This window comes from Hyla sarda, chromosome 7 (assembly GCF_029499605.1).
Source record: "Hyla sarda isolate aHylSar1 chromosome 7, aHylSar1.hap1, whole genome shotgun sequence".
NCBI lineage: Eukaryota > Metazoa > Chordata > Amphibia > Anura > Hylidae > Hyla > Hyla sarda.
In genome coordinates, this window is record NC_079195.1 from 222,630,659 (window position 1) to 222,657,984 (window position 27,326).

The 27,326-nt window shown below is 41.2% G+C and overlaps 1 protein-coding gene across 1 annotated transcript in view; it reads right to left on the bottom strand.

Moving 5' to 3' along the window:
- The window catches only part of PDE4B (phosphodiesterase 4B), a 467,359-nt gene that overhangs the window by 315,912 nt on the left and 124,121 nt on the right, over positions 1-27,326 (bottom strand).

Sequence of the window (27,326 nt, forward strand, 5' to 3'; positions counted from 1 at the left end):
TACCTCAATTTTATTTCTTGTCAAGTTACTGCATCAAGGCGCTCAGCTAATTTTTAAAGGGGTACTCCGCTACCCCATCATACGGAACATTTTCTACGGAACGTTTGGAGCGGGCAGTGGACGTCACGATCACGCCCCTCGTGATGTTACACAATGCCCCCTCAATGCAAGTCTATGGGAGGGGGCGTGGTGACTGCCACGCCCCCTCCCATAGACTTGCATTGAGGGGGCGTGGTCATAATGTTATGACCCTGCCGCGGGTACCCAGAGTTCTTAACGAATGCTGGGTGCTGCAGCTTATTTTTAATGGGGTACTCAGCTACGGAACATTTTGTTCGGAACGTTTTTAGCGGGCAGCGGGGGTCGCGACGTCACGACTACGCCCCTCATAATGTTACACCATGCCCCCTCAACCCACTCAATACAAGTCTACGGGAGGGGGCGTGGCAGTCACCACGCCCCCTCCCATAGACTTGCATTGAGGGGGCGTGGTCATAACGTAATGACCCTGCCGCTGGCACCCAGAGTTCTAAACGAATGCTGGGTGCTGCACAGAGATTGCGGGGGTCCCAGCAGTGGGACTCCCACGATCAGACATCTTATCCCCTATACTTTGGATAAGATGTCTAGGGGCGGAGTACCCCTTTAATCTACTTCTGTTATGGTATGGAAGTTTTATTTGGCATAGCATGGCGGTATTATTTTGGCAATGAATAATGGTGTTGAATAGGCTTTGGAAGTATTATTTTGCATTGTATTACAGTACACAACCTACAAAAAGACTATAATTGCGCACACAATGGCCCTCATTTACTATTGCAAACCCGACATGTTTTGTCGGGTTGTGCGCCAGATTCTGTCGTATGGCGCCAGAAATTCTGTCTGCGCCAGATTTTGCGCCAGAATTGAAAAAAAAAACAAACCCCGACTAACTTTCCATTTTGCTAAGAAAACCCGAAAAAGGGGCATGGCCGCCGGGGAAAGTGGGTGTGGTCTCCAAAAAGGGGCGTGTTCCCGACATTTTCATAAAAAAAACAACATATTTACTAAGGTTTCCACAGAAAATGTGGTGGAGGAAAACCCGACAGATCAGAGTAGGTGTAAAAAAAGCAAAATGTAGGGAAAAGTGGAAAATGTAGGGAAACCTTAGTAAATACCGTGGAAAAAAACTTTAGGGAATTAAAACCCACAAAGAAAACTTCACAACACTCTAAGTAAATAAAGGCCAATAAGTACAGTTAAAGGGGTACTCCAGTGAAAAACTTTTTTTTTTTTTTTAAATCAACTGGTGCCAGAAAGTTAAATATATTTGTAAATTACTTCTATTAAAAAAATCTTAATCCTTCCTGTACTTATTAGCTGCTGAATACTACAGTGGAAATTCTTTTCCTTTTGAAACACAGAGCTGTCTGCTGATATCATGAGCACAGTGCTCTCTGCTGACATCTCTGTCCATTTTAGGAACTGTCCAGAGTAAAAGGAAATCCCCATAGCAAACATATGCTGTTCTGGACAGTTCCTAAAATGGACAGAGATGTCAGCAGAGAGCACTGTGCTCGTGATGTCAGCAGAGAGCTCTGTGTTCCAAAGAGAAAAGACTTTCCGCTGTAGTATTCAGCAGCTAATAAGTACAGGAAGGATTAAGATTTTTTTTATAGAAGTAATTTACAAATCTCGACGAAGGAAACCCGAGTGTTTTCGAAACGCGTCGATATCTTTGTGGACTCTCTGTGCCCCCTTAGTGACGTCACTATTAGCCGCTCACACCATCGAGCTATTCGCCACGAGGACAGAAGCCGATTGAGACGCTACCGGCCGGAGCGTTCTCCCGCTACACCTGTTATAAAGACCTCTATCCTGGAAGGTGACTGTTCCGACCATCTACAGACTCCAGGTACATAATCATATCAGGACATTACATCACAACCCTGTTAAGGAAGTGCTGATACCGTTATACTACATTTTGCAGCGCTGGAGCAACCCACTTACGGGCCCACCACGGAAGGATCTATACATAAAAAAAATGTCTTGCCTCCCATACTATCCATTCAGTTTTTCCAGGTACCCAACTAATATACACCACTTCATCTACTTATTATAATATACTATTGTCTTCCATTCATTTATTCATTTTTTTCATTCCTCATCCATATTTCAGAAACCTTTGTACATTGTCCTATCATTATGAAGCATCACAATACATAAGGTAGAACATTATTTCTGTTGTTCATCTATTGTCATTTCTCCTAGCTATTTCCCAGCGCGTGCTCCTATTATATTTATATTAATTTACAAATCTGTTTAACTTTTTGGCACCAGTTGATTTAAAAAAAAAAAAAAAAAAAAAGTTTGTCACTGGAGTACCCCTTTAATATATCTTTATAGAAAAAATCATGACATACAAAATAAAAACAATGAAAACAGTATCGCTACTAGTGATGAGCGGCATTGGCCATATTCGAATTTGCGATATTTCACGAATATATAGACGAATATTCCTCCTATATTCGGGAATTTCGCGTATTCGTCATATTTGCATATTCGCGTATTCGCGGAAGAAAGCAGTGAGGGGGTGAGCAACTTTACTATTGGTTGCTATGGGTGTTGTTAATAACCTCTGACTAGAGATGAGCGAACTTACAGTAAATTCGATTCGTCACGAACTTCTCGGCTCGGCAGTTGATGACTTTTCCTGCATAAATTAGTTCAGCTTTCAGGTGCTCCGATGGGCTGGAAAAGGTGGATACAGTCCTAGGAGACTCTTTCCTAGGACTGTATCCACTTTTTTCCAGCCCACCGGAGCACCGGAAAGCTGAACTAATTTATGCAGGAAAAGCTAGCAACCGCAGAGCCGAGAAGTTCGTGACGAATCGAATTTACTGTAAGTTCGCTCATCTCTACCTCTGACAAGTGTATTTGCATCATTGTAATTGGCCCACAAGTGAAAAGAAGGAATATGCGCATATGCGGAAAAATGAATATTCGCAATTTCGAATATATAGCGAATATATTCGCAATATTTACAAATTTGCGATATTCACGATAAAAATTCGAAATGCGAATATTCGCGCCCAACACTAATCGCTACTGGGTACATATATAGATGGCGGCAACAGGAAACACGGGACGGTCAGGGATATACAGTGGTCCCTCAACATACGATGGTAATCCGTTCCAAATGGACCATCGTTTGTTGAAACCATCGTATGTTGAGGGATCCGTGCAATGTAAAGTATAGAACAGTGGTCTACAACCTGCGGACCTCCAGATGTTGCAAAACTACAACACCCAGCATGCCCGGACAGCCAACGGCTGTCCGGGCATGCTGGGAGTTGTAGTTTTGCAACATCTGGAGGTCTGCAGGTTGTAGACCACTGTTAAAGAAAGTTGTACTCACCTGTCCCCGCCGCTCCGGACCGTCACCGCTGGCCTGGATGTCGTCCTCCATCGCTGTTGCCACGTCCCCAGGGTCTCCCCGACGCTCTGCTTCTCCGGCATCCTCGCTCTCCGTCGCCGCCATCACGTCGCTACGCACGCCGCTCCTATTGGATGACGGGACGGCGTGCGCAGCGACGTGATGACGACGATGGAGAGCGCCGACGATGCAGGGGGATCCCGAAGAGGACGCGCCGGAGCCCCGAGGACAGGTAAGTGATCGTCAGCGGACCACACGGGGCACCGTAAACGGCTATCCGGGGGCAGCTGAAGCAGTCTGCGCTGCCGGATAGCCGTTTATGCGATGGCCCCGACATACAAAAGCATCGTATGTTGATGCTGCCTCTGAGAGACCATCGCATGTTGAAATGATCGTATGTCGGGGCCATCGTAGGTCGGGAGGGGGGGGGGGGGGTCACTGTACAGTAAAAAGAACAGGGCGCACACGCATCCCATGTGTGGCAATAATATAAAGTTAAGGTACAAACATCGCAATTAGAGATGAGCGAACTTACAGTAAATTCGATTCGTCACAAACTTCTCGGCTCGGCAGTTGATGAATTTTCCTGCATAAATTAGTTCAGCTTTCAGGTGCTCCGGTGGGCTGGAAAAGGTGTATACAGTCCTAGGAGACTCTTTCCTAGGAATGTATCCACCTTTTCCAGCCCACCGGACTACCGGAAAGCTGAACTAACTTACGCAGGATAAGTCATCAACTGCCGAGCCGAGAAGTTCGCGACGAATCGAATTTACTGTAAGTTCGCTCATCTCTAATCGCAATGTATTACAAAGTGCATATAAATAGTAGCACTGTATTACAGTATTATATGGACACTGAATGGCGGTGTCGTTTGGACTTTGATTTCTGACATTGTATGGCAGTATTAATAGAGCAAATTGCTGTAAGTGAAAGCCCGATTTGACATTGTATGGCAGTATTGTTATGACAATGAATGCGACGGGCTGTGTACCGAAATATTATTAAACACTGAATGGCTGCATTGTGTGAGCTTTGCTTATTATTTGGCATTGTATGGCAGTAATATTTTGACAATGATTGGCAGAGCAGCACTGGCGTTGTTTGAAGGTATTGTTTAGTATTCTATGGGGATAGTGATTTTATGATGCCATGCGCGTCCTGTGTTTTATTTTTTAGCATTTTATGGCAGTATAATTTGGGCAATGATTGGCGGTATTGTGTGACCTTAAAGGGGTACTCCGGTGGAAAACTTTATTTATTTATTATTATTATTATTTTTTTAAATCAACTGGTGCCAGAAAGTTAAACAGATTTGTAAATGAGAATCCTGGTAGAAAAGACAGACATGGCCGCACATCCACCATTTTGTATAATGATCTATTTGCTTCTCAGCATAATTTCAAAAACTAACAGGTTGTTACTATATACGTTTTGATCAAAAGGTACAAAGCCCACTCACCACGTCAACGCCACCTATTGAGAGTGGGTCTCTAATGTCCCTAGCATAAAATGGCGCAGCACTGGGCGGCGCACACCACCGCCGCGACACCAGTGCCCATAGGGGGAACCACCCACTGGCAGAGCGGCCCCAATGCCAACAGGGGAAAAGACCCACTGGCAGAGCGGCCCCAATGCCACCCAAACCAGTCTCCGGGCCGCTCCCCCCACAGACACGGCGCCGCGGCAGCAACGGACGCCGCACAGCACCACACCAGTGGGAACAAGATGTGCGGCCATGTCTGTTTTTTCTACCTGGATCCACATTGTGTATTCTATCCCCTCCTTTTTTTTTGCACTCCTCCCCACCCCCTCAGGCAGCGACACATGGTCCTTTCATTTTCTAGCATTCTCCCAGTCTGACTGGGAGAGCATGGTGAGTGAGCTGTTACACCTTGTTCACACTGGTGTGGTGCTGTGTGGCGTCCGTTGCTGCCGCGGCGCCGTGTCTGTGGGGGGAGCGGCCCGGAGACTGTTTGGGTGGCACTGGGGCCGCTCTGCCAGTGGGTCGTTCCCCCTGTGGGCATTGGTGTTGCGGTGGTGGTGGTCGCCGCCCAGTGCTACGCCATTTTATGCTAGGGACGTTAGGGACCCACTCTAAATAGGTGGCCTTGACGTGGCGAGTGGGCTTGTACTTTTTGATCAAAAATGTATCCTAACAACCTGTTTTTGAAATTATGCTGAGAAGCAATTAGATCACAATACAAAATTGTGGATGTGCAGCCATGTCTGTTTTTTCTACCTCGATCCAGATTTGTAAATGTACTTATTAGCTGCTGAATACTACAGAAGAAATTATTTTCTTTTTGGAACACAGAGCTCTCTGCTGACATCACGAGCACAGTGCTCTCTGCTGACATCTCTGTCTATTTTAGGAACTGTCCAGAGTAGGAGAAAAACCCCATAGCAAACATATGCTGCTATGGACAGTTCCTAAAATGGACAGCAGAGGTCAGCAGAGAGCACTGTGCTCGAGATGTCAGCAGAGAGCTCTGTGTTCCAAAAAGAAAAAAATTTCATCTGTAGTATTACGTACTGCATCTAATAAGTACTGGAAGGATTAAGGTGTTTTAATAAAGTAATTTACAAATCTGACATCAGTTCATTTAAATAAAAATAAAAAAAAATTTCCACCGGAGTAGCCCTTTAAAGGAGATATCCAGGACTGGAAAACGTATCCCCTATCCTAAGGATAGCGGATGAGTTTCAGATTGCGGGGTTGTCTGACTGCTGGGGCCCTCCGCGATCTCCCGTGCGGGGCCCCAGCAGTCCTCGGGAAGGGGGCGTGTTGACCACAGCACGAAGCGGCGGCTGACACGCCCCCTTAACACAACTCTATGGGAGAGCTGGAGCGCTGTATTGACTGGCTGGCTGGCGGCAGCACAGATGCACACAGGACCTCTACCCAGCTCTACAGTACCATAACAAGCATTTTCTTGGGCACTAAGTGGACCTGAAGAAGGCATGAGTTCATGCCGAAACGCGTTGTCCCCATTATACCAATAAAAGCATTTTATTGTCCTGTGCTGCTCGAGTCCTCGCTTCATGTTCTTGTGCAGCGCCTCCGCAAAACCAGCTTTTTTCTGTCCTATCTGTCCACCATTACTATCGGCCCCCCATTACTGGGGTCCGATACCGGTAGGAGCGCAGCAGCCAACTTACGCCATCGACCCAACCCGTGCTTATCTCCGCACCAACCAATCCACGGTTGTACAAGGTGGATATCTCCCTGTGGTGTGGTGAAGGGCACACACCAGCAGATACCCCTCATCAGGGAGCACCCCCTGTGTTTTTTTTTTTTAATCCTTGTGTATTATATAGTATTGTATGACAGTATAAGTTGGCAGAATTGTGTGTCTTGTTTGGAAGCATTTCTATGGCCAATAATGATGATATAGTCACTGGTTTGTTTTGAAGGATTTGGCACTGCAATATTGGGCAGTAGATATTGATACTATGTGGGATTTGTTTGGAAGAATTATTTGGAATTATATAACAATATTATTTGGGCACTGAATGGTTGTATTGTGTGAACTCTGCAAATAATATTTGGCCTCATACAACAGTTTTATTTTGGTACTAAATGGGGGCTTTACATTCGCTTTGTTTAAAAGTATTTAGCTTTATATGACGGTATTATATACGCATTCGATGGCTGTATTGTATGGGAATTATATGGAGGTATTATTTGGTGTCAATAATATTTAGCACTGTATGATGGTATTGTAAATGCTTTGTGTGGAATTATTATGTGGCACTGAATGGTAATGTCGGATGGGGCTCTGTTTGGAGGTATGTAGCAACGTATGGTCATTTTATTTGGGTACCGTGTGAGCTTTGTTTACTATTTAGCAACGTATGGGAATGGGAATACTGTATGAGTTTGTAGAATTGTTATGTTTGTGAGCATTTATCAGTATATGGCACTATATGGTTGTATTGTGACTGGTTTGTTTGAAAAGTATGTAGCAATATAACGGTGGACAGTAAATAGTGATGCTGTGTGGGCCTTATACAGCAGTATTGTGTGAACTACTTCACAGGGCAGTATTATTTGGGCATTGAATGGTGGCTTTATGTGTGCTTTGTTTTTGGCTGTATATGGCGGTATTATTTGGGGTGTATTGTGCGGACTTTATTTGGAATTGCCTGACAGAATTCAGATAAAGAAACGCCAGTAAAATATACTTGTTTCCAAATATTATAGGGGTACTCCACTGGCCAGCGGGGGTCGGCCACGCCCCCATGATGTCACAGCCGCACCTCTTCAATGCAAGTCTATGGGAGGGGGCGTGATGTCACAGCCACGCCCCCTTAACACCAGTCTATGGGAGGGGGCGTGATGTTACAGCCACACACCCTCAATGCAAGTCTATGGGAGGGGGCGTGATGTCACAGCCATGACCCCTCAATGCAAGTCTATGGGAGGGGGCGTGATGCCACAGCCATAACCCCTCAATGCAAGTCTATGGGAGGGGGCATGATGTCACAGCCACGCCCCCTCAACACAAGTCTATGGGAGGGGGCGTGATTTCACAGCCATGCCCCCTCAACGCAAGTCTATGGGAGGGGGCGTGATGTCACAGCCATACCCCCTCAATGCACGCCTATGGGAGGGGGCGTGATGTCATAGCCACGCCCCCTCAATGCAAGTCTATGGGAGGGGGCGTGATGTCATAGCCACGCCCCCTCAATGCAAGTCTATGGGAGGGGGCGTGATGTCACAGCCATACCCCCTCATTGCACGCCTATGGGAGGGGGCGTGATGTCATAGCCACGCCCCCTCAATGCAAGTCTATGGGAGGGGGCGTGATGTCATAGCCACGCCCCCTCAATGCAAGTCTATGGGAGGGGGCGTGATGTCACAGTCACGACCCCTCAAAGCAAGTCTATGGGAGGGGGCGTAATGTCACAGCCACGCCCCCTCAATGCAAGTCTATGGGAGGGGGCGTGCCCATAATGTCATAAGGGACGTGACGAACCCTGCTGTGCTACCACAGCATTCGGAACATTTCGTTCCAAAGCTGGCCAGTGGAGTACTCCTTTAAAACTATCTATAAATGTTTATAGGGGGGTTGGGGGTGGATACGTACCTATAAAATGGCTTCTGTATGGATATCTGGCAGCGGCTTTGTTAACCGTTTCAGTGCTGCAGGGAGGGCTCTGAGATGAAAGCTTTACACTTCTCCTGATAGTTTGTCATCCTATATCCCTCTACGAGGTTATCATTTGCCGCATGAGTATCTGTAGGGGAGGACGCCAGAAATAGCAGTGGAAATTGGGTCAGCAACAACCCACGTTTGGCAGAATGGTAACAATGTTAAAATGTCTCATTACTGTATGAAGCCGCATATGGTTCCCGGGGACGGAGATCAATACCAGCTCTTATGTTTGTTTAAACACTTCTATATCAGCAGAAAACACTATCCGGCCTCATTGTCTCATTATCTTGATGCTTTTACCCAGTATCACTGTGAACCGCGGACGATTATGTATATTTGTCATCGCTGTCGTCTTCTCCGTACGGTAATAGATAGTATAATCTGAATATAGTCCCTGCTATGGGAAATCTCTCTCCATACTGAGCTTATTTCTCTAATACTAAATTAGAGCATTTACAGTCATTACTGATATCTCCGTCCATTGAGCAGAATTCATTCCTGACTTCCGGAAAGATTTCTGAAAATGTTTGTTTAATGTTGTCTGTATCTAATAGGAAAATCACTCCCATCATGTCCCCGGAAGCAGAACAGATTTCATGATATCCAGAGTGCAACTACAACTACTATTATATTGCCCCCTATGTATAAGAATATAACTACCATAATACTGCCTCCTATATACAAGAATATAACTACTATAATACTTCCTCCTATATACAAGAATATAACTACTATAATACTGCCCCTATATACAAGAATATGACTACTATAATACTGCTCCTATATACAAGAACATAACTACTATAATACTGCTCCTATATACAAGAATATAACTACTATAATACTGCTCCTATATACAAGAATATAACTACTATAATACTGCTCCTATATACAAGAATATAACTACTAGAATACTGCTCCTATATACAAGAATATAACTACTATAATACTGCTCCTATATACAAGAATATAACTACTATAATACTGCCTCCTATATACAAGAATATATCTACTATAATACTGCTCCTATATACAAGAATATAACTACTATAATACTGCTCCTATATATAAGAATATAACTACTATAATACTGCTCCTATATACAAGAATATAACTACTATAATACTGCCTCCTATATACAGGAATATAACTACTATAATACTGCCTCCTATATACAGGAATATAACTACTATAATACTGCTCCTATATACAAGAATATAACTACTATAATACTGCCTCCTATATACAGGAATATAACTACTATAATACTGCTCCTATATACAAGAATATAACTACTATAATACTGCCCCCTATATACAAGAATATAACTACTATAATACTGCTTCTATATACAAGAATATAACTACTATAATACTGCTCCTATATATAAGAATATAACTACTATAATACTGCTCCTATATACAAGAATATAACTACTATAATACTGCTTCCTATATACAAGAATATAACTACTATAATACTGCCTCCTATATACAGGAATATAACTACTATAATACTGCTCCTATATACAAGAATATAACTACTATAATACTGCCCCCTATATACAAGAATATAACTACTATAATACTGCTTCTATATACAAGAATATAACTACTATAATACTGCCTCCTATATACAAGAATATATCTACTATAATACTGCCTCCTATATACAAGAATATAACTACTATAATACTGCTTCTATATACAAGAATATAACTACTATAATACTGCTTCTATATACAAGAATATAACTACTATAATACTGCTCCTATATACAAGAATATAACTACTATAATACTGCTCCTATATACAAGAATATAACTACTATAATACTGCCCCCTATATACAAGAATATAACTACTATAATACTGCCCCCTATATACAAGAATATAACTACTATAATACTGCCCCCTATATACAAGAATATAACTACTATAATACTGCCCCCTATATACAAGAATATAACTACTGTAATACTACTCCTATATACAAGAATATAACTACTATAATACTGCTCCTATATACAAGAATATAACTACTATAATACTGCTCCTATATACACAAATACAACTACTAAGAAAGGCAGCTGAAGGGCCATAGGCCTAGCACACTATACAGTATGTAACTACGTTGCAGGCACACATATTTCGGAGGGGGTTAGGTGGGCTGCTTTTTGCCGATAACAGGGCAGCAGTATAAACCTTCATTGTGTTCCGTCCCTTATGTTACAGTACAATTTGCTGTGAAGTTACTTTCTGCAGGAGAAGCACTCCGTCCTCATTGCGGGGAGTCTTCCTGTGAAATGACTCACACTTATCATACAGCAGACGCAGCAGAATTTTACAAAGAGCCGCAGCATCCAGTGTCCGACCCTGCACCGCCATACTGTACACTCAGTAGCCATAACATTAAAACCACTGACAGGATGTGTGCAGAACACTAATTATCTCATGTTGTCTGTCCACTAAACCAGTCTTTCCCGAACCAGTGTACCTCCAGCTGTTGCAAAACTACAACTGCCAGCATGCCCGGACAGCCTTCGGCTGTCCAGGCATGCTGGTAATTGTAGTTTTGCAACAGTTGGAGGTCCACAGTTTGGAGACCACTGGTCTGTGGGATGTTCTGGAAAAATAAGTCCCAACCATTGAGGCATCTCACAACTTACAGGACCTGCTGGTGACACCACAGGACACATCGCAGGTCTATGGAGTCTGGGGGGTTTAGGGTTCAGAGCTACACAACATCAGGGATTATATGGTGCTTATCAAGTATACTATGTGATGTTGTGTGGCACTGTGTGATGTTGTGTGGCACTGTGTGATGTTGTGTGGCACTGTGTGATGTTGTGTGGCACTGTGTGACGTTGTGTGACGTTGTGTGACGTTGTGTGACGTTGTGTGGCACTGTGACGTTGTGTGGCACTGTGACGTTGTGTGGCACTGTGACGTTGTGTGGCACTGTGACGTTGTGTGGCACTGTGTGACGTTGTGTGACGTTGTGTGGCACTGTGACGTTGTGTGGCACTGTGACGTTGTGTGGCACTGTGACGTTGTGTGGCACTGTGTGACGTTGTGTGGCACTGTGTGACGTTGTGTGACGTTGTGTGGCACTGTGTGACGTTGTGTGGCGCTGTGTGACGTTGTGTGGCGCTGTGTGATGTGTGGCGCTGTGTGATGTGTGACGTTGTGTGGCACTGTGACATTGTGTGACGTGTGACCTTGTGTGGCACTGTGTGTTGTGTGGCACTGTGTGATGTTGTGTGGCACTGTGTGATGTTGTGTGGCACTGTGTGATGTTGTGTGACGTGTGACCTTGTGTGGCACTGTGTGATGTTGTGTGGCACTGTGTGATGTTGTGTGGCACTGTGTGATGTTGTGTGACGTGTGACGTTGTGTGGCACTATGTGATGTTGTGTGGCACTGTGTGATGTTGTGTGGCACTGTGTGATGTTGTGTGACGTGTGACGTTGTGTGGCACTATGTGATGTTGTGTGGCACTGTGTGATGTTGTGTGGCACTGTGTGATGTTGTGTGGCACTGTGTGATGTTGTGTGGCACTGTGTGACGTTGTGTGGCACTGTGTGATGTTGTGTGACGTGTGACCTTGTGTGGCACTGTGTGATGTTGTGTGGCACTGTGTGACGTGTGACGTTGTGTGGCACTGTGTGACGTTGTGTGGCACTGTGTGACGTTGTGTGGCACTGTGTGATGTTGTGTGGCACCGTGTGATGTTGTGTGACGTGTGACGTTGTGTGGCACTGTGTGATGTTGTGTGGCACTGTGTGATGTTGTGTGGCACTGTGTGATGTTGTGTGACGTGTGACGTTGTGTGGCACTATGTGATGTTGTGTGGCACTGTGTGATGTTGTGTGACGTGTGACGTTGTGTGGCACTGTGTGATGTTGTGTGGCACTGTGTGACGTGTGACCTTGTGTGGCACTGTGTGATGTTGTGTGGCACTGTGTGATGTTGTGTGACGTGTGACGTTGTGTGGCACTGTGTGATGTTGTGTGGCACTGTGTGACGTGTGACCTTGTGTGGCACTGTGTGACGATGTGTGGCACTGTGTGGCGTTGTGTGGCACTGTGTGGCGTTGTGTGGCACTGTGTGGCGTTGTGTGGCACTGTGTGACGTTGTGTGGCACTGTGTGACGTGTGACGTTGTGTGGCACTGTGTGATGTTGTGTGGCACTGTGTGATGTTGTGTGACGTGTGACGTTGTGTGGCACTGTGTGACGTTGTGTGGCACTGTGTGACGTGTGACCTTGTGTGGCACTGTGTGACGATGTGTGGCACTGTGTGGCGTTGTGTGGCACTGTGTGGCGTTGTGTGGCACTGTGTGGCGTTGTGTGGCACTGTGTGACGTTGTGTGGCACTGTGTGACGTGTGACGTTGTGTGGCACTGTGTGATGTTGTGTGGCACTGTGTGACCTTGTGTGGCACTGTGTGGGAAGCCATTATTACACTAGTGGCAGCAGTTATCAGATGTTTACCGTCACGGAGGTCGATCTGAGGTGTGTTCCTCTTTTTTTAGCTTTCTCCCTGTATGTGGGAAATTAATTGGACCTTCCCACAATCCCCGGGGGATACGGAGAGGGGATGTCAGGAGAAAGACGGCAGAACTGACATCAAAGGGGCTCAGACGAATATATATCAGGCGCCATATAAATAGATCTGCACCGCCACAGGCCTGTCAGATTATCTAGGACGAAAGATGGAAACCGGGCTCAGAAAATTAGGTTGTAATGTGAAAGGCGAAGTGTAGATAGATATATATGAGAGATAGATAGAGAGATAGATTATGAGATAGATGAGATAGAAAAGATAGAGAGATAGATAGATATGAGAGATAGATAGATATGAGAGAGATAGATAGATATGAGAGAGATAGCGAGAGATAGATAGATAGCGAGAGATAGATAGATAGATATGAGAGAGATATGAGAGAGATAGATAGATATGAGATAGATATGAGATAGATATGAGATAGATATGAGATAGATATGAGATAGATATGAGATAGATAAGATAGATATGAGATAGATAGGATAGATATGAGATGGATAGATATGAGATGGATAGATATGAGATGGATAGATAGATGAGATATATCTATATGAGATGGATAGATATGAGAGAAATAGATATGAGATAGATAGATAGATATGCATTACACATACGGGGGAGGGGCTACCTCCATGTTGGCTCCTGCACCCCACCCACCTCCATCAGGTGTATATAAGGTGCCTTGGATGTTTCAGATCCTGCAATGCCTGCTGAGCTGTTCACACAGAGGCATATTCATAGTGTAGGGTCCGTCCCAGAATGAGGTCACCTTACCGTGGTGGGACGGTCCAAGCTATTTGGCGCCAAATTTGCAAGCTATGTACCTCACTGTTTCATAATTTCATATTTTCAGTTGTTGCACTACAGCTGAATAGCTTTTCATGTTTCATCTATATACTCATGTTTTATCTATATCTTTGTGCTAGGAGTGTGCTGCTGTATTCTCCTGTTGCGGTAGATAGATAGATATGAGAGAGATGGAGAGATAGATAGACATGAGATAGATAGATATGGGATAGATAGATATGAGATAGATAGATATGAGATAGATAGATATTACACAGATACTGTGGGGCAAGAAAGTATGTATTCAGCCACCAATTGTGTGTTAAGTTCTCCCACTTAAAAAAGATGAGTGTCCTGTAATTTCCATCATAGGTATAGCTAGACTGAGAGACAGAATGAGAAAAAAATCCATCAAATCACATTGTCTTAACAATACTTTGTTATATATATATATATATATATATATATATATATATTGCCTTTGTTGGCAATGACAGAGGTCAAAAAGTTTTCTGTAAGTCTTCACAAGGTTCTCACACACTGTTGCTGGTATTTTGGCCCATTCCTCCATGCCGATCTCCTCTAGAGCAGTGATGTTTTTGGGCTGTTAATGGGCAATATGGACTTTTAACTCCCTCCAAAGGTTTTCTATGGGGTTGAGATCTGGAGACTGGCTAGGCCACTCCAGGACCTTGAAATGCTTCTTATGAAGCCACTCCTTTTTTGCCCGGGAGGTGTGTTTGGGATCATTGTCATGCTGAAAGACCCAGCCATGTTTCATCTTCAATGCCCTTGCTGATGGAAGGAGGTTTTCACTCTAAATCTCACGATACATGGCCCCATTCATTGTTTCCTTTACACGGATCAGTCATCCTAGTCCCTTGGCAGAAAAACAGCCCCAAAGCATATTGATTCCACCCCCATGCTTCACAGTAGGTATAGTGTTCTTTGGATGCAACTCGGCATTCTTTCTCTTCCAAACATGACAAGTTAAGTTTTTACCAAAAAGTTCTACTTTGGTTTCATCTGACCATATGACATTCTCCCAATCCTCTTCTGGATCATCCAAATGCTCTCTAGCAAACTTCAGACGGGCCCGGACATGTACTGGCTTAAGCAGGGGGCAGGTCTGGCACTGCCTGATTTGAGTCCCTGGTGGCGTAGTGTATTACTGATGGTAGCCTTTGTTACTTTGGTCCCAGCTCTCTGCAGGTCATTCACTAGGTCCCCCGTGTGGTTCTGGGATTTTTGCACACCGTTCTTGTGATCATTTTGACACCACGGGGTGAGATCTTGTGTGGAGCCCCAGATCGAGGGAGATTATCAGTGGTCTTGTATGTCTTCCATTTTCTAATAATTGCTCCCACAGTTGATTTCTTCACACCAAGCTGCTTGCCTATTGCAGGTTCAGTCTTCCAGCCTGGTGCAGGTCTAAAATTCTGTTTCTGGTGTCCTTCGACAGCTCTTTGGTCTTGGCCATAGTGGAGTTTGGAGTGTGACTGTTTGAGGTTGTGGACAGGTGTCTTTTATACTGATAACCAGTTCAAACAGGAGACATTAATACAGGTAACGAGTGGAGGACAGAGGAGACTCTTAAAAAGTTACAGGTCTGTGAGAGACAGAAATCTTACTTGTTTGTAGGTGACCAAATACTTATTTTCCACCATAATTTGCAAATAAATTCTTCAAAAATCTGACAATGTGATTTTATGGATTTTTTTTCTCATTATGTCTCTCATAGTTGAGGTTATAACCTATGATGACAATTACAGCCTCATATATATCTATCTATCTATCTACTCCAAGAAACAAAAGCCGCAGCACTCCAAGGTACAAGGTGAATAGGATTTATTGACCCAACATCAGGAACAACGTTTCAACTGCCCAATTGCAGTCTCTCTCAAGCTTGAGAGAGACTGCAATTGGGCAGTTGAAACGTTGCTCCTGATGTTGGGTCAATAAATCCTATTCACCTTGTACCTTGGAGTGCTGCGGCTTTTGTTTCTTGGAGTGTGTCTCTCTCTATCTATCACATATCTATCTATCTATCTATCTATCTCTCTCATATCTATCTCTCTCATATCTATCTCTCTCATATCTATCTCTCTCATATCTATCTCTCTCATATCTATCTCTCTCATATCTATCTCTCTCATATCTCTCTTATCTATCTATCTATCTCTTATCTATCTATCTATCTCTTATCTATCTATCTATCTCTTATCTATCTATCTATCTCATATCTATCTATCTATCTCTTATCTATCTATCTATCTCTTATCTATCTATCTATCTCATATCTATCTATCTATCTCATATCTATCTATCTCATATCTATCTATCTCATATCTATCTATCTCATATCTATCTATCTCATATCTATCTATCTCATATCTATCTATCTCATATCTATCTATCTCATATCTATCTATCTCATATCTATCTATCTCATATCTATCTATCTATCTCATATCTATCTATCTATCTCATATCTATCTATCTCATATCTATCTATCTCATATCTATCTATCTCATATCTATCTATCTCATATCTATCTATCTCATATCTATCTATCTCATATCTATCTATCTCATATCTATCTATCTCATATCTATCTATCTCATATCTATCTATCTCATATCTATCTATCTCATATCTATCTCATATCTATCTATCTATCTCATATCTATCTATCTCTTATCTATCTATCTATCTATCTCTTATCTATCTATCTATCTATCTATCTATCTATCTATCTATCTCTTATCTATCTATCTCTTATCTATCTATCTATCTCTTATCTATCTATCTATCTCATATCTATCTATCTCATATCTATCTATCTCATATCTATCTATCTCATATCTATCTATCTCATATCTATCTATCTCATATCTATCTATCTCATATCTATCTATCTATCTCATATCTATCTATCTCATATCTATCTATCTCATATCTATCTATCTATCTATCTCATATCTATCTATCTATCTATCTCATATCTATCTATCTCATATCTATCTATCTCATATCTATCTATCTCATATCTATCTATCTCATATCTATCTATCTCATATCTATCTATCTATCTCATATCTATCTATCTCATATCTATCTATCTCATATCTATCTATCTCTCTATCTCATATCTATCTCTCTATCTCATATCTATCTATCTATCTATCTCATATCTATCTGTCTCACATCTGTCTCACATCTGTCTCACATCTGTCTCACATCTGTCTCACATCTGTCTCACATCTGTCTCACATCTGTCTCACATCTGTCTGTCTCACATCTGTCTGTCTCACATCTGTCTGTCTCACTTCTATCTGTCTCACTTCTATCTGTCTCACTTCTATCTGTCTCACTTCTATCTGTCTCACTTCTATCTGTCTCACTTCTATCTGTCTCACTTCTATCTGTCTCACTTCTATCTGTCTCACATCTATCTGTCTCACTTCTATCTGTCTCACTTCTATCTGTCTCACTTCTATCTGTCTCACTTCTATCTGTCTCTCTTCTATCTGTCTCTCTTCTATCTGTCTCTCTTCTATCTGTCTCTCTTATATCTATCTGTCTCTCTTATATCTATCTGTCTCTCTTATATCTATCTATCTCTCTTATATCTATCTCTCTTATATCTATCTCTCTTATATCTATCTCTCTCTCATATCTATCTCTCTCTCATATCTATCTCTCTCTCATATCTATCTCTCTCTCTCTCATATCTATCTCTCTCTCTCTCATATCTATCTCTCTCTCTCTCATATCTATCTCTCTCTCTCTCATATCTATCACATATCTATGAAAACAGCAGTAAATATATGAAATTACCAGCAGCAATTTCGGCAACTTTGCTAATTTAGAAAAAACTGACATCCAACGGCTGTCCTGTCTGGACATGCTGGGAGTTGTAGTTTAGCAACTGCTGGAGACTCACTGTTTGAAAAACACTGTCCTATAGCCTCAGCCTAGAACCTGGCTGTCGCCGCAGACAACCCCAACGCAGCTTATAGCGGGGCGGGGGTCCTCGGTGCGGGGGATATTGCACTTGTTCCATTGTTTTGTAGGAAGGGGTATTGCCCACCTATTTTTGTCCTTCTGGAAGGTTTCTTCATCTGTTCCGCTATATTAAAGTATCGTATAATTTACTTGAAAATCTGCTGGCAGCGCGCTCTGCAATTATCTGGCGCACAATGTTTGTGATTTACATTCTGGGCCGATTTTTTTGGGGTATAATTAACATTGTTGATCAGTGAGTTGAAACAAATTGGCCGACACTCATATCCAGCCTGACAGAGAATACAAACATTCGCTGCCGCATATAAATACAGGCCTTCTGCTTCTCTGGGAAGGAACCAAAAAGATTTCAAGGGATCAAATTCTCGGGACCATATTGAAGACGACAGAAGAGCTAATCAGCTAAATGGGGACTCTACAAGGCGGTGTACTGATCCTGAGTTATATCCTGTATTATACTCCAGAGCTGTACTCACTATTCTGCTGGTGGGGTCACTGTGTACATTCATTACATTACTTATCTTGTACTGATCCTGAGTTATATCCTGTATTATACTCCAGAGCTGTACTCACTATTCTGCTGGTGAGGTCACTGTGTACATACATTACTTATCCTGTACTGATCCTGAGTTATATCCTGTATTATACTCCAGAGCTGTACTCACTATTCTGCTGGTGAGGTCACTGTGTACATACATTACATTACTTATCCTGTACTGATCCTGAGTTATATCCTGCATTATACTTCAGAGCTGTACTCACTATTCTGCTGGTGGGGTCACTGTGTACATACATTATATTACTTATCCTGTACTGATCCTGAGTTATATCCTGTATTATACTCCAGAGCTGTACTCACTATTCTGCTGGTGAGGTCACTGTGTACATACATTACATTACTTATCCTGTACTGATCCTGAGTTATATCCTGTATTATACTCCAGAGCTGTACTCACTATTCTGCTGGTGAGGTCACTGTGTACATACATTACATTACTTATCCTGTACTGATCCTGAGTTATATCCTGTATTATACTCCAGAGCTGTACTCACTATTCTGCTGGTGGGGTCACTGTGTACATACATTACATTACTTATCCTGTACTGATCCCGAGTTATATCCTGTATTATACCCCAGAGCTGTACTCACTATTCTCCTGGTGAGGTCACTGTGTACATACATTACATTACTTATCCTGTACTGATCCTGAGTTATATCCTGTATTATACTCCAGAGCTGTACTCACTATTCTGCTGGTGAGGTCACTGTGTACATACATTACATTACTTATCCTGTACTGATCCTGAGTTATATCCTGTATTATACTCCAGAGCTGTACTCACTATTCTGCTGGTGGGGTCACTGTGTACATACATTACATTACTTATCCTGTACTGATCCTGAGTTATATCCTGTATTATACCCCAGAGCTGTACTCACTATTCTCCTGGTGAGGTCACTGTGTACATACATTACATTACTTATCCTGTACTGATCCTGAGTTATATCCTGTATTATACTCCAGAGCTGTACTCACTATTCTGCTGGTGAGGTCACTGTGTACATACATTACATTACTTATCCTGTACTGATCCTAAGTTATATCCTGTATTATACTCCAGAGCTGTACTCACTATTCTGCTGGTGGGGTCACTGTGTACATACATTACATTACTTATCCTGTACTGATCCCGAGTTATATCCTGTATTATACCCCAGAGCTGTACTCACTATTCTGCTGGTGGGGTCACTGTGTACATACATTACATAACTTATCCTGTACTGATCCTGAGTTATATCCTGTATTATACTCCAGAGCTGTACTCACTATTCTGCTGGTGAGGTCACTGTGTACATACATTACATTACTTATCCTGTACTGATCCTGAGTTATATCCTGTATAATACTCCAGAGCTGTACTCACTATTCTGCTGGTGAGGTCACTGTGTACATACATTACATTACTTATCCTGTACTGATCCTGAGTTATATCCTGTATTATACTCCAGAGCTTCATGCACAATGTTACCAGTTGTATTTAGAGCAGATTGATTGATCTCTTACAGAAGTTTCCTTCTTAGTTTCAGTGACATTTCATGAGTCTGATGAACCAGAGGTTATTGTTCTGACATTATGATATCCTTCCTACTTTCAGTCTTTTATAATAACCTAGATGAAGCATTGTGTTGAGTTGTGTTGAGTTGTGTTGAGTTGTGTTGAGTTGTGTTGAGTTGTATTGAGTTGTATTGAGTTGTATTGAGTTGTATTGAGTTGTGTTGAGTTGTGCTGAGTTGTGTTGTATTGAGTTGTATTGATTTGAGTCGTGTTGTGCTGAGTTGTGGTGTTTTGAGTTGTGGTGTTCTGAGTTGCGTTGATTTGTGCTGAGTTGTGTGGTGTTGTTTTGAGTTGCGTTGAGTTGTGCACAGTTGTGTTAAGTTGTTTTGTTTTGAGTTGTGCAGAGTTGTGCAGAGTTGTGCAGAGTTGTGCAGAGTTGTGTTGGGTCGGATGTCATTCCCATCTGTGCACTCGGGCTGTGACTTTTCTCACATTCGGTGAAGATATTTGGAGGAAGCCGGGACTTCCTGATGTAGCGCAGGCCTCCCTGACATTGTCATTATCTTGTCTCCTTGACCTGTCAGATATAAAGCAGGCCCGGTTACACGTCCTCCTCACATCACTCCTACAGACAAGGAATATTCTGCCCCTTATAACAAAATCTATTATATTTTTACAATGTCACAAAGTTTTCTTTTATTCAGGAAAGAACAAACTGGGGAATAATATTTAGTTACTAGTTAATATTTAGTTTTATTTTTATGTGCTATTCACCTCCGTTCCCCCATATACATGCACACTCAACCGAGCGTTCATGTGTTTCCAATGAGGGGGGCACAAAAAGCTGCTTCCAGACATCTTTGCCTCCTTATTTCCATGGTTTTACAAAAATGCTATTACTTTATTTGGGGCTGAATTCAAAGCACAGAGCATCCACTATAATCCGCATCATCCTGCAAAAGCCAGGAAACTAACCATTCGGGAACTCCGCTCTAAACAAGCCTGGTGCAAAGTAGTGATATGACCAGCTGATCTATTACTCTGGATCAGCTGGTCATAACAGTTTAGCTCTGAGCTTTGAGTGGAGTTCCTGATTCTTCAGCCTCTCCTTAAAGTTCCCTGGCTTTTGCAGCATGATGCGGATTACAGTGTATTCCTTTTGTTTTGAACTCTCTAGTCTGCTCTGTTTTCTAGCTCTCTAGAAAGTTTTTGCTTCTTCGTTGTAGCCTTTATGCCTGTATTTTGTTGTAGCCTTTATGCTGCATTTATTCTGTTTCCTAGCTTCGTGTCTCTCTGGGTCCTAGTGTCTGCTTGTTGCTTTGTCACGGTATGTTTGTACGGCGGAAGACGTTTCAGCAGCAGAAATTCCGCCGTATGCATTTATTCTATTATCTATTCACAATCATTCTGCTCCCGTCATCTACTGATGAGTTGCTATTTTTGTTCCTGTTGCTGCCTGTCTTTCTGCATGTCAAATTCAGCCCTGCTATAAGTCCTGGGGGTTTCCGATTCCTAACATTGTTAGGACTCTTGAAAGGCTTCTGCTAAAAAGCCCAGTTCTGCCATCTAGTGATCAGCCAGTGACTTTACACAGGGAGAAGAAAAGGATTTAGCATTGAAATTCAACATGGTTGATTTTCATCCCTCTATAGTCCCCTATTGAAAAACTACAACTCCCAGCATGCCCGGACAGCCTTTGGCTGTCCGGGCATGCTGGGAGTTGTAGTTTTGCAACATCTGGAGGTCCACTTTTCTAAAGGGCATTAGGGCCAAATAGTGTCATTACACATGTGTCTCGAAGCTTTAATGCAGACCTATCTGTCTCCATGGTAACAGACTACAAGCAAACCCTGTGTAGTCTGATCCTGCAGTCCGACTAGCTACTATCCGTCCCCTATGTCTTGCATGCTGGGAGTTGTAGTTTTGCAACATCTTGAGGTCCACTGGTCTAAAGGGCATTAGAGCCAAATAGTGTCATTACACATGTTTCTCTAAGCTTCAATGCAGACCTATCTGTCTCCATGGTAACAGACTACAAGCAAACCCTGTGTAGTCTGATCCTGCAGTCAGACTAACTACTATCCGTCTCTCTTGTATTGCATGCTGGGAGTTGTAGTTTTTGAGACCTTTGCCCTATGCCATCTTTTAGGCCCCAATTCACACAAGAGAGTCTGATTTGTGTATCCCAGATTTTTTCTTTTTTTTTGGGGGGGGGGGGGGGATGCAAAAAAGGGCTGGTAGGAGCTTGGTAGGAGCAATCTTATCCACTACCTTATACGTGTCCCTTTCATAATGAACAATAATGGATTCCCGCTGTTCCTGTTGTTCCGTTTTCTTAAGAAAGATAAAGCCAGATTACGTTTTTGTTTTTTTTCTTACGACAGATAAAAGACCTCCGCGCCGACGTCTGGAAATTGAAAATATTCTTCTCTCATATAAACTAATTACAGAATTCCCCCCGTGCGCATCAGCCCAGGAAATGGTACATTACTAGCGCGAGGAGCGATGGCGCCTCTACGCACAAGACGCGTTCTGCCTCAAAATAATTGCGGTTTTAATGGCCGGAGTTCGGCAATAGTCGTTCTTGCGTTTGGAAATGGGAGACACCACTAAAGTGTATTCGGCGGATCGGTAGAGGACCCTCGAGATTGGCCGAGGCGTTCTGTATGGCGGCAGGGTGGGGGTGGGTAAATTATTAGGGAAAATCACAGCGCAAATCTGACTCCTGAACGGTAGGTAACTGGCAGTGGCTGGATGTGTTATTTTCTCCTCATTATTACAATTATTCTCTCCCAGTAAGACGTTGTTGCTCATCGCGGATCGCTTCGTTCTCTGTTGATTATTTTGTGTCTCTTTAACTATTTAGATGCTGAATTGCATTGCTGCATAATATAACACAGCACAGATAGAGAAGGCCGTATACACACAGCAGAGCTCGCGCCGAGTCCCTACGGCCTTGTGCTATTAAGCTGTGGGCCCCACGTGTGCCGCCATATGGTGCCAGGGGGGGGGGAGAACACCTACGGAATACGTCATCTGATGGAGCGCGCCTGCGTTTTTTTTTTTTCTTCAAGTTACGGATGCAGAATCCAACAGGGGGGAAAATGCGGTATGTCGCCATATGATATTTGGGGGGGGGGGGGGGGGGGATTGTAGGTGCATAGATCTTAAATATTTAGTGTGTAATACATGTATATGTCTCATTTTTGCCTTTATTTGTACCACAAAAATTGTGCTGAATAATTTGTTGGAGCTTTATTAATAAATGTCAACAACGATTATTATTATTTATTATTATTATTATTATTTATTATTATTATTATTATATTATTATAAGTAGTAGTTGTAGTAATAATAAATTAATATGATAATAATGTTAATAATATTATTATTGTTGTTTTATAATAAATAATTATTATCATCACCATTATTACATTATTAATTATATAGTCATAATATTAATAATTAATAATAATTTATTATTAATGTTATTTTATTATAATAATATTATTGTGTTATGTTAATAATAATAATAATTATTGTTATTATTAACAACAACAACAACTATTATTATTATTAACATAATAACACAATATTATTATAATAAAATAATATTAATAATTAATAATATTATGACTATATAATTAATCATGTAATAATGGTGATGATATTAATTATTTATTATAAAACTATAATAATAAGAATATTATTATTACTATTAACAACAACAACATTATTAACATAATAATACAATAATATTATAATAATAAAATAATAATTAATAATACTAATTAATAATATACTATATATATATATAATTATCCTATATATATATATATAATTAATAATGTAATAATAATATTTATTATAAAACAATAATAATAATTATTATTGTTTATTATTATTATTATTAAAAAAGTGGATAGGGGATAAGTTTGACATCACTGGAGTACCCCTTTAACCAGTCACTGGGCATGGCGGATAATAATAATAATTTATTATAAAACAATAATAATAATAATTAGTATTATTGTTTATTATAATAATTATTATTATTAAAAAAAAGTGGATAGGGGATAAGTTTTACATAACTGGAGTACCCCTTTAACCAGTCACTGGCCAAGGCGGAATACCTCTTAAATGAAGCAGAGCTGCAATACCAAATATAACCCGTGGACAGGTGTGGAGCTGTTTCTTGAAGACGGCCGCCATGTTTAATAATTCTTGACTCTTCCTTTAAAGCCTGTTAGTACTGGTTGGATAAGATCACTGTACATAGATTAGTGTTTTCTAAACAGTGAGTCTCCAGCTGTTGCAAAACTACAACTCCCAGCATGCCCGGACAGCCTTTGGCTGTCCGGGCATGCTGGGAGTTGCAGTTTTGCAACAGCTACAGACACACCGTTTGGAAAACACTTACATAGAGGCATGCCCCATTGACAAAGGGAATAGTTCCACCCAGTTGTCAATTTATTCATGCCTTTCCAGGAGGAGCAACAGAGGAACAGGCCCAATGCAGACGGCCGCTGCTGCAGAAGTGTCATTTTATGAAGAATTTACAAAAAAAAAAAAAACAAAGGCATGTAGGAGAGCTGATGACAACAATGAGTAATGCTTTGCAGCACAGGACATGCTGAGACCTGTAGTTCCACAAAACCTAAAAACTACAGACAGTTATTTGCTACAATGAAAAGTCACCAGATCTACTATAAATATTTGTTTTGGGGGATGTTTCTTCAATTGGTGCAGTTTACTTTACAATCCATCTTAGGGAGGAGAAAAAAGTTCCAAATGCATTAAAAAAAATATAAATAAAATAAAATAAATAAAAAAATAAATGAATTAATTCAAATCTTAAGGAGATTAAATGAAAACGTCAAATATAAACACAGAAAGCCGTAAAAGTCCTAGGAGAATCCATCACTGTACAAAACACACAAGACGTGACAGACGGGGCTCAGGGGGCCGCAGCTGTTCTCAGGGACTGGGCTGTGGGATTCCTCTAAGGGCTCGTTCACGCTGAGGAAAATTCGTCTAGGAATATTTCACTCGCCGGATTCCTCCCGTGGATCCGCCATCTTCCAGTAACTGGGGATAACATGATCCAGAATCGGCGCTTAAGGCGCTACTCCTTAGCCTAGATCCGCCCCCCGATACACATGCGCACTCGGCTTAGCTGAGCGTGCATGCGTTTTGAATAGAGGGGGTGGGGGGGTAAGCTGCTGCCAGACTCCCTAAGAATAAAAGGATGAGGCAGTTGTTTCCCCCTAGATTCTGCCATTGGGGTAGAGTCAAGAGACCATCGTACACATTAGATCAGTGTTTCCCAACCAGTGTGTCTCCAGCTGTTGCAAAACTACAACTCCCAGCATGCCCGGACAGCCGATGGCTGTCCGGGCATGCTGGGAGTTGTAGTTTTGCAACCTCTGGAGGTCCACTGTTTGAAGACCCCTGGTCTTAAGGGCATTGGAGCCAAAACCTTTATGCGTCTTCTATCCATACATGTCTCAAAGCTCCTACACATACCTATCTGTCTCCATGGTAACAGACTACAAGCAAACCCCTGTGTAGTCTGATCCTGCAGTCAGACTAGCTACTATCCGTCACCTATGTCTTGCATGCTGGGAGTTGTAGTTTTGCAACATCTCAAGGTCAAAAGTTTGGAGACCTCTGCCCTATGTCACCTTTTAGGTCCTAATAACCACAAGATAGTTGGGCTTGGCTGATGTGGGGTGTAAACGGGGTCTGAGGACTCAGAAAGATATAATATTCATTACATATATTTATTATTATTTTCTTCTATGGTAACTATGCATCTAGCAGATAGATAATGCAACATTGCAATAGGTACTGATAAAAATATTTTATGTATATAGGGGGATATATATATATATATATATATATATATATATATATATATATATATATATAGACACACACACACACACACTATAATATTCATTATATATATATATATATAGATATATATATATAATTTTTTTTTTTTTATGTAAATAGGGGGAGATTTTTTTTTATATATATATATATATATATATACATATATATACATATACATATATACATATACATATATATATATATATATATATATATATAGATACACACCCACACATTATAATATTCATTATATATATTTTATGTAAATAGGGGGAGATTATATATAATGTACAAACAAGAAAGTTGCAACAGCACTCTAGGTCAAAAAATGGAGGCTCTCAGCGCACTTTTTGATCAAAATGTGTCCCCCCATCCACCATATATATATGTATATATAGACAAATAATTCTTCTGTTGCGCTATATATATATATATACACACACAAATTACAAATTATAATATTCATTATATATATATTATTCTTTTTTCTTCTATGGTAACTATGCATCTAGCAGATAAATAATGCAACATTGCAATAGGTACTGATAAAAAGAATAAATAAATCCTTACTATTTTATGTATATAGGGGGAGATGTATGTGTGTGTGTGTGTGTGTGTATATATATATATATATATATATATATATATGTATATATATGTATATATTTTTTCATACATACACACACATTATAATATTCATTATATATATATATATATATATATATATATATATATATAATTTTTTTCTTCTATAGTAACTATGCATCTAGCAGATAGTTAACGCAACATTCCAATAGGTACTGATAAAAAAGAATAAATAAATCCTTACTATTTTATGTATATAGGGGGATATATATATATATATATACATAAATATATGTATATATAAATATATATTTATATATACACACACATTATAATATTCATTTTATATATATATATATATATATTTTATAATTTTTTTTTTCTTCTATGGTAACTATGCATCTAGCAGAAAGATAATGCAACATTACAATAGGTACTGATAAAAAAGAAAAAAAATCCTTACTAGTTTATGTAAATAGGGGGGAGATTTATGAAAACCTGTGCGGAGGAAGAGTGGTGCAGTTGCCCATGGAAACCAATCAGTTCGCTGCAGTTTTGGGATAGGGTCTCACGTAACGGGCTCGCAGCGTATTTTACGCTGAGGATCCGCTGATGACCGGCCCTAGAGGGAGCTCCCTGCCTGTGCCCGTGTGTCCGCTCGTAGCAGCAATCGGGCGCTATGAGCGCACACACAGGGATCTGCGCGACTGTAGTAAACTGGGCAGGCGCAGTTTTGCGTGAGGCACAGAGCGGCCGCGATTATCCGAGACTAAACTTTGCATGTGCGCGCAGCTTGCTACAATGGTGCAGATCCCTGTGTGTGCTTGTAGCGG